This window comes from Microcaecilia unicolor, chromosome 7 (genome assembly GCF_901765095.1).
Source record: "Microcaecilia unicolor chromosome 7, aMicUni1.1, whole genome shotgun sequence".
In the NCBI taxonomy this organism is placed as follows: Eukaryota; Metazoa; Chordata; class Amphibia; order Gymnophiona; family Siphonopidae; genus Microcaecilia; species Microcaecilia unicolor.
Genome location: NC_044037.1, coordinates 260,719,922 through 260,728,893, shown reverse-complemented (window position 1 = coordinate 260,728,893; position 8,972 = coordinate 260,719,922). Strand labels below are relative to the sequence as shown.

The window sequence follows — 8,972 nt, the reverse complement described above, 5'->3', positions numbered from 1 at the left end:
GTCCGTAGAGCTGAACCTCTGAAACAGGCAGAACTTTTGCATCTTGTTTTTAGCACTTAAGACTACAGATAGGTTTAAGAAAGAGGAAGTTGTTTCAACATCTTTTTTCTTTCAGTACTTTCATTTCATCTCACAGCCAGCTTTTATTTTTTTTTTCCATCTGCATTAACATTAATGAGAGCAAAAAAAACCCTCACAGGTTTGACTGCATAACTGCCTCCGCATAACATAATATTTCTATAAGATCATATAAGTAACTTTCTGTTTCTGTCTTTAAATAAGATAATGTGCAGTGTGTGTGGTTAACTCCCTATAAGCAGGAAGTGGTTGTATTTGCATATCTTTTTTTTTTCTTCTTGCCTTGGTATGTGTATCACCAGTGTGCGCTATTATACTTACACCCAAGGGACGGCTTGTTTTTGGCAAAAGTAAGCCCATAGAGTTCTTCTTTTCTGATGAAACACATACTTGGCAGTGCTTTTAAACTGATGGCAGTGTAAGAGGGAAAAAGGAGAACTATTGCCAGGTAAAACAAAGAAGCTGATGGCACCTTAAAGACTAACCAAACTGAGGCAACAGTCCACTTCATCAGATAATAGGTAAGAGGCTACAAGTTTGCACAATTAGCTCATTTTATGTTAATATTAGATATTGCCTTCTATATTTTTTTCAGTTAAACTTTTAGCAGTAGCCCAGAAACTGTAGTGCTCACTGCACTACCTAAATCAACAGCTCAGTTATGCATGAGTAGCATGCAATAGCACTGACCCTTGAACGTCTGTCAATGGAATACAGTGCGAGACGGATTTGATAGAGTTTTCTTAAATGCTTTACCGTAAAAGCTACATTTTAAATTTGATTAATAATTAGGCTGTGCATATGCTTTATTTTAAGATATTCGGGATTCTAGACTACAGATTAGAAAATATATTTAAATCCCAAAGAAAACTTAAAAATTTAGCATGTGCTTTACACCTAAGTTTCTCTAAGGTTAAGAAGTCTACAGAGGAGATAAATAGTGTAATTTCCCATCAACTTCAGATTAAAATATGAGGAACTACATTTGATGGATTAGTACAATAAGTCTAATTTTAAAAAGTATTTTAGATAGTTAGAAGGAAAATATATTTGAAAATAGTGTACAAAACTGTACTAAAGGGTTTTCTCTACATTGAATGTAGATGAAAATATGCAAGTGGCCCATGGGGATTTTCTCAACAGTGATTTTTCCTTAAGTACCAAATGGTAACAATTTCCTATTTTTTTATTTCTTGAATTGTGGGGTGAAAAAAACAGAATAAAATACATTTTATAAGCACACAAATATACAAGGAGGCACAGTAAGTTACAGCTATACAATAGAATGGAAAGCGGAAAGAGAAAATAAATGAAAAGAGAAAACAGTGAAATACATTTTTACAGGTCACGATTGGTATATGTGTGTTAATGTTCATGTAAGTGACCCTATAAATAATTATTTTAAATATATTTTGCCAAACTGGTTAACTATGGAGCTCTTTTATTAAAGTGGGGTAGCTTTTGAAGTTATCACACTTTTAATGCAAAAATTAATGTGCGGTAACTGCAAAGTCTTTGCGATAAGTGCATGTTCAGCATATTTCCTGCATTTACCGCACTACATGGTGTTGCATTACTTGCAGTTGCAGATAGCGCAGGAACAACCACACTACCTCCTCCTGCTGCATCTAATGCGATGCAGTGCCAACTGTATATAAATAAATAAGTAAATAATTCTGGTGTAGTGCAATTGGCCCCTGCTTCTGCATTGCTTCCCGTAATCTCCCCTATTATACTTCAGAGCCTAATACCCTTTTCAATTAGCTTTCAGAGGCCAAATCCTCCTGTCTCAGGTCAGGACAGTATAATGCAGTTATGGAATCCTCTCCTTTCCTGAGGAAGGAAGTGCTGATCTCTGAAGGCTAATCAAAAATGTTTTAAAATAAGTGAAGGTATCACTTTATTTCCTATTTTGTGTTTTATTTGCATTTATTAACCTTTATTAACACAACCTTTATTAACACAGCTACCACATTACTTTATCCTAAATTAAAAATAAAATTATTTTCTGTACCTTTGTTGTCTGGCCATTTACTTTTTCTAATTGTGTTGGTCCCAGTCTCTTGATTCTGCTTTCCTTCGTCTTCTCTTAACTCTCTTGCCAGGGTTTCCTATCCATTTGTCATTTTTTCTCCTTTTTCTTTGTTCTCTTCAATTTATTTTTCTGCCTTTCTGTCTGTCCAGATTTAATTCATTCTTACTAACCATTCTTTAATTTCCCTTTTTTTTCCACTTCATCTACCAATGGCTTTTCATCTTTTCCTCACTTTTGCTCTCCCCATGCCCCTCCCTCTTATTTTCCAGTATTTCACTAACTCTATCCCCTCCCCCTTTCCATTCAGCATCTCCCCTCTTTCTCTCCCCATCCTTCCAGTGTCTCCCCCTCTTTCTCTCTGCATCCTTCCATCCAGTGTCTCCTCTTTCTCTCCCTATCTTCCATCCAGCACCTTCCCTTTTTCTCACCTACCCTTCCATCCAGTGTCATCACTCTTTCTCTCCCCATCCTTCCACCCACCTACCCTCTCCCAGTCCTTCCATCCATTGTCTCCCTCTATCTCCCCTTCCTTCTAGCCAGTTCTCTCTCTCTACCCTTTTCCATTCAGCATGTCCTCTCTCTCCCCGTCCTTCCAGTGTCTTTCCTCTTTCTCTCCCTACCCTTCCTTCCAGTGTCTTCCCTCTTTCTGCCCCCTCCTTCCTGCATTTTTCCTCTCTCTCCTTCTTTTCATCCAGCATTTCTACATCTCCCCCAGTTTCTCCCCATGCTTCTCCCCAACAGCTTCTCTCTCTCTCTCCTGCCCTTTTTCATGTCCCCTCTTTCTCTCCCATCTTTCCACTCATCTCTCTCTCTCTCTTTCTCTGTACCCCTCTTGCATCCCGTGTTTTCCCTCTTTCTGCCCTCTCCTAGCATTTTCCTCTTTCTCTCCCTCCTTTCATCCAGCATTTCTCCTCTTTCTCTCTCCATCTGACCAGCCAGGGTCTCCCCCTTGCTCCCCTTCCTTCTCCCTAGCAGCTTGTCTCTCCCCTGCCCTTTTCCACATCCCCTCTTTCTCTCCCCATCTTCCCACTCATCTCTCTCTGTACTGCTCTTCCATCCAGTGTCCCCACTCATCTTTCTTGTTCTCCCCTCTGCACTTTCTATTTATCACCTCCTGCCTCCCTCTTGACGCCCTTTCCCTTTGCCTCTACCCTTTTCACCCAGTACCCGTGTTTCCTGTCTGCTGCTGCTTTTCCCAATGCTGCAACAGTGGCCTCAGCAACACAAGAAAAACAAGAACAGGGCCACAGCAGCCTTCAGGCATGCACTATCAGCTCTGCCGTCCTCTGCCCCCACTGACATCAATTTCCCGTTCCCGTGGCAGAGGACCGGCAGAGCCTACAGTGCATGCCTGAAGGCTGCTGTGGCCCCACACTTGTTTTTTCTTGTTTTGCTGTAGCTGCTAATCAAGAGAGAAGTGGTGGCGGCGATGGCAGTAGATCCTCTGGCGCAGTGTGGCTCAGCGAGAGACTTTCCCGCTTTGGCAGGAGTGTGGGAGATGACCCACTAAAGTGGGAGTCTCCCGCTGAATGCAGGACACTTGGCAGGTCTGCATGGGTTGTCTGGCTATGGGCATGCAGGATGGGTTCTGGCCCTGCTGGAGAGTCCTGGATGAGCAAGTACTTGCTGGGAGGTACTATGACACTGCACTGTTGCATGGATGGGGCTGTTGTTTCCATTTTTGTCAGGGATGTGGGTGTGTATGTGTCCCCATGCCTATGTGTCCAACAGCTGGCTGGGAGATGGCAGTGGACCCTGTCAGAGCCACTAATCCTTCTTGCTACCTCTGCTGGGACCCCCAGGGGAAATGTAATTTCCAGACATCAAGGTGAGAAACCCAACTTTGGGGGCATCTGTCTATGGGGTACTCATGCTAGCTGTTTTAGGGACCTCACTGAGGGCAGTGGCTGCACATCATCCCATGACTCAAGCTCATACTTTGGAGGTGCCTTGGGAGGGGAAGTGTACACATAAGTGGGAGTTTCCATAACAAAGGATTGGGGGTCCACTATAATGTGGAGTTTTCAGGGGCCTCCAGCTTGGGTCTTGAGGGTTGTCTCACAGGTCAGCATACCGAACTTTGGAGCTGGCAATGGTATATCCAATACAGAGTCTCTAGAAACAGAGAAGCTTCCATGTAGTGTAAGGGTTACCCTGCTGATGTGCAGTGATCGTGACCTGGCTGAGACCCCTGATGCAGGCGGTTGTACGCCGAAACACGGCCCGTGTCAGGTATTTGTGATATTAAAGGACTACATTTTTCTCAATCCTGAAGGCCCAGTGTTTGCTTTTTTTGTTTGCCTTGTTGTATTTGTATGCTGTTTTCCCCCTTTTCTGGAGCCATATGGTAACCCTATATCATAGAGCTAAATTTATGCTGTCCAACATACCTGTGAGCTATGCGAGCACCAGCTTGGAATACCACTGGTGCTCACATAACTCCTGACTATACCTCCAGACTCTCCAGCATTGACCAGAGAATCCCATGGTAGTAAGAGTGAATATTCAGCAGCACAATGTAGTTAAGTGTCATTGAATATCTGCTCATGACCCCTAAGTACAATTTAAGTGGACAGGAGCTTCTCCTGACTAGTTAACTAACTTTGACCATCAACCCATAATTGTTTTATTAGGAATGTGCATGGCAAACAAATTGTTATTTTAGGATTTTTCTGACTATTTCCAGTTTGTTTATTTTTTTTGCTTTGTGTCACACATTAGTTTAATCCTTCAAAAAGGTGGTAAATAAACCCTAATAAATAATAACGTTTTTGCACACACATTGAAACTTTTAATACAAGCACATTGATTGTATGCATTTTAATTTGTAGGTTTATTTGGGTGTGACCAATTTTACATGCACTAAGATTTTTAAAGCATCAAAATGAACTGAGGGGGAGTTGGTGCTTATTAAAGTGTTAATGGAATAATGCACAATATTTGCTATTTAATGTCTATTAAATAGCAAAATTATGTTTAAAGCAACACATGCTATATAATAATGAAATGTAAAAAAAAAGCTAATGCATTCAAAAGATCTCAATCAAGTCACATCAAATTCAACCACGTCTAAGGCATGGACACCTGAATGTGGAGTACCACAAGGATCACCTCTCTCACCAACCATTTTCAACCTAATGATGATCCCTCTGGAAAAACTCCTATCAAACCATAACCTCAACCCTTATATATACGCTGATGACGTGACAATATACATCCCTTTCAAACAAGACATTAACGAAATCTTCAACGAAATCAATAAAAGCCTACACATCATGAACACATGGGCAGATGCATTTCGTCTGAAATTAAATGCTGAAAAACTCAATGCCTGATACTCACCTCCCAGTACAGCACAAAGGAATTCACCGCTATAAACACACCAAACCTAAACCTTCCAATCTCAGAAACGCTCAAAATCCTTGGAGTCACTATCGACCGCCACCTAACACTCGAAACTCACGCAAACAACACAACTAAAAAGATGTTCTACTGCATGTGGAAATTGAAAAGGATAAGACCATTCTTCCCAAGATCCATCTTTCGCAGCCTAGTGCAATCCCTCGTACTCAGCCACCTGGACTACTGCAACTCACTATACGCAGATTGCAAAGAGCAAACACTGAGGAAACTTCAAACAGCCCAAAATACGGCAGCCAGACTCATCTTTGGAAAGCCAAAATATGAAAGTGCAAAACCATTACGAGAGAATGGTGCACTGGCTTCCACTCAAGGAACGCGTCACTTTTAAAGTATGCACATTAGTCCACAAAATCATCCACGGCAAAGCCCCAGCCTACATGTCTGAGCTAATAGACTTACCACCCAGAAATGCCAAAAGATCATCCCGAACCTTCCTTAACCTCCACTTCCCCAATTGCAAGGGCTTGAAATACAAGACGCTACACGCGTTCCATTGTTGCACTCCTTAGCGACACTTCGATTGTCTCGCATAATTCTGCACAATGTAATCCATAACCAATTTGTAACAAATTGTACTTCCATCATTCATTTCTTATTGTAAGCCACACTGAACCCGCAAAAAGGTGGGAAAATGTGGGATACAAATGCAATAAATAAATAAATAAATATTATACAAAGTAAATAATTCAGTTTATTTGAATTTTGCAAACAGTTATTTTTCCTCCTGAAGAGCATCAGGGTGCTAATACGTGACTTTCCAGACCTCCAAAGTCACCTCTATAGACTCCCTGAGTAAGATTCCCCCTCAAGACACTCCTGGACCTCCAATAAGACCCTGATACCCCTTTGAAGACCCACTTAGCTACTGGCAATTTCCCTGCTGTCTTATAGGTGGGGAAAGAATAATACTTAGTAATTCCTTCGTTATTGGGCCACTGGGTTCAAAATAATATATTGACCTGTAGTGGTAGTCTTGTGGTATAAGTGTTAGGGATAAAACTGCCAAATAAGGGCCGTGCATCTTAGATTTTTGTTTTGTGTAACTTATCTGTTTTTACTCTATCCCACTTATGGGAGCATTTATCAGGCTGTGTTAGGCATTAACCCATGTTATTTGCTTCTTAATGTATGCTAAAGGGCTCTAATTCTGGTTTAAGTTCCCTATTACAATGTTGTTTAGGTTACTTCACATGGTACATAGTAATGAGATGCTAGCAGGGCCGCCAAGAAGGGGAACAAAATTCCCCGGGCCCGGCCTCCAAGGGGGGCCCGGTGCCGGTGTCTCTCTCTTTCTCCTGCTCCTGATGGGCCCCGAGTGATCGTATCCTGACAGGAGCAGGAGAGAGAACTCTGGTGCCAGGCCCCCCTCCAGCGCTGCTCTTTGCTCACCTCTACCGCCGTGCCGTGCGGCTGCTTTTCCCCTCAGTCGCATGCTCGGTTTTGAAACAGAACATGTGCGACAAGAGTAAAAAGCAGCCGCAGGGGCAGGGCAAGCATGGAGTGAAGAGCAGCGCTTGTAAATATCTACATGAAATGAAATGAGAACTTAGAGCAGTTGAAATCCCCATTCAGAATCAGCACAGTTTTGAATTTTCTTCCTTATTCTAGACTTCACTTTGCTGACTTTTCTGTGAAATCTTTCCTTCTGACCTAATTCATCCACTCCCCCTTCCTGGTCTATCTTTTATACTTGTCCCCTCTGAATGGGTAGAGAACTGAAGCACGGAAAGGGAAAGTGAAGGATACCTGGTTATAGGGTTAGTAATTGGATCCAGATTCCCTGGATAGGATTGATCCAGTCCTGGGTTTCCCCCATTGCATGCAGGAACTTGCAATGTTGCTTTTCTTAGAGAATTCAGTTTGGAACTCAGAACTACAAGCCCCTACATGCAATGGGGTAAATCCTGGACTTGATCAAACCTGTTGGGCAAATCTAGAGCCAGCTGACAATCTCACTTGGTTGATAATTCAAGATTAATATTTTTAAAATTTATTATGGAAGTAGTCAGTCACCTTTATATACATAGACAGAATTGCTTTAAACTCGATACTTTTACAGCATGACAGGGCAATATAAAAACCGTAAATTATTTTACTTGAGTTTATGAATTCTAAAAATAAAATTTCAGAAATACTGACAGAATAGTAAGACTGTTGTAGTTTGAAAAGTAGATCATTTAGATGCCAATAGTTTGTTGTTCACTTGCTCCTTGAAGATTATGATGGCACTACATTCTTTTGTGTTAGCAAACATTTGAAAGAATCTTTCAGGGTATTGTCACATAGATAGTCATTTCCTGGCCATTTCCTTTTCAGTGTATCTGTAGAAATATTGCTCTGTGGCATTTTACTTCCATGTTGCAGAAAACAGAAGCATTCAGCCATAGAACAATGCTTTTAAATGTTCTCATTTTCTTTCCAACACTACCACTTTCCCAGAAAAAGTATGAGGCCCTTTTAGAACAGTGTGGTAAAACCTGGGCTTAGTACATTCAAACTCAGGACTTTCCTGTGCACTAAGCCCAGATTTAACGAAGCATTTTTGTAAGGCTTTTTTTTTTCTTTCTTTCTTTCTTTTTTAAATTTGCAGGTCATATGCTTTAATGTTGGACGCAGATCTCAGATATGCATGCAAACTAATTAGTTAACGAGCAGGTAACAGTCACTGATTTTAATTGGCACTGATTAGGGTTTGTTCATGGATCTGTCTGTGTGCTATTCTATAACATTGAGCCAAAATTGTCTTGTGCACAATTCAAAAGCAGGTGTGGCCAGGGGAGGGGCACGGGCAGGTCAAAGGCGTTCCCAAAATTCAGGCACAGTGTTATAGAATACCGGGATTACATACTCAGCTTGTACACCAGGATTTGCGTCAGGTTTCAGCAGGTGTAAATCCTCATGCCCAACGTTGGGTGCAGGAATCCATGCTAAGTTCTACCCCCCAAATTCTATATCTGGTGCCTTAAGTTGTATGCTCTAATTTGGCTGCTTGGCCAAATTGTGTCCACAACTTAATTGATTAACAAGCCAATTAGTGTCAATAATTAGTACTTAACCAATTAGCGACACTAATTGGCTTTAATTAGTATTTACATGCACAATTTTCTATACGTATTCTACAACGTGGTACGCATAAATTCTCATGCGTACAGTCAAAAAGGAGGCATGACTGTGGTCGTGGAATGGGCGGGTTGTGTGCATTTCAAAAAAACTATGTGCACTATTATGAAATACACCCAAAGGCCTAGTATTAGGTGGCCTAAAAGGGTGCACCTAAATTTTAGTCAAAAGAATGGCGCGATTTATAGAATTTGGTTCTAAGGGCGTTCAGCCCGAAGTGCTCTTCATTAAAAAGCACTTAGTGGTCCTTTTACTAATCTGCGCACACCAAATTGGACTTACCATCCGGTTACCGTGTGGCCCTTGTGGTAATTTC

At 41.4% G+C, this 8,972-nt stretch overlaps 1 protein-coding gene across 1 annotated transcript in view; it reads left to right on the top strand.

Annotated features, from left to right (window-relative positions):
* The first annotated feature begins 470 nt into the window (after positions 1-470).
* Positions 471-8,972, top strand: part of LOC115473928 (rho GTPase-activating protein 15-like) — a 172,767-nt gene continuing 164,265 nt past the window's right edge. The window contains exon 1 of the mRNA XM_030209135.1: positions 471-599. The gene's annotated coding sequence lies outside the window, so the exon portion shown is untranslated. The remainder of the gene's footprint in view (positions 600-8,972) is intronic.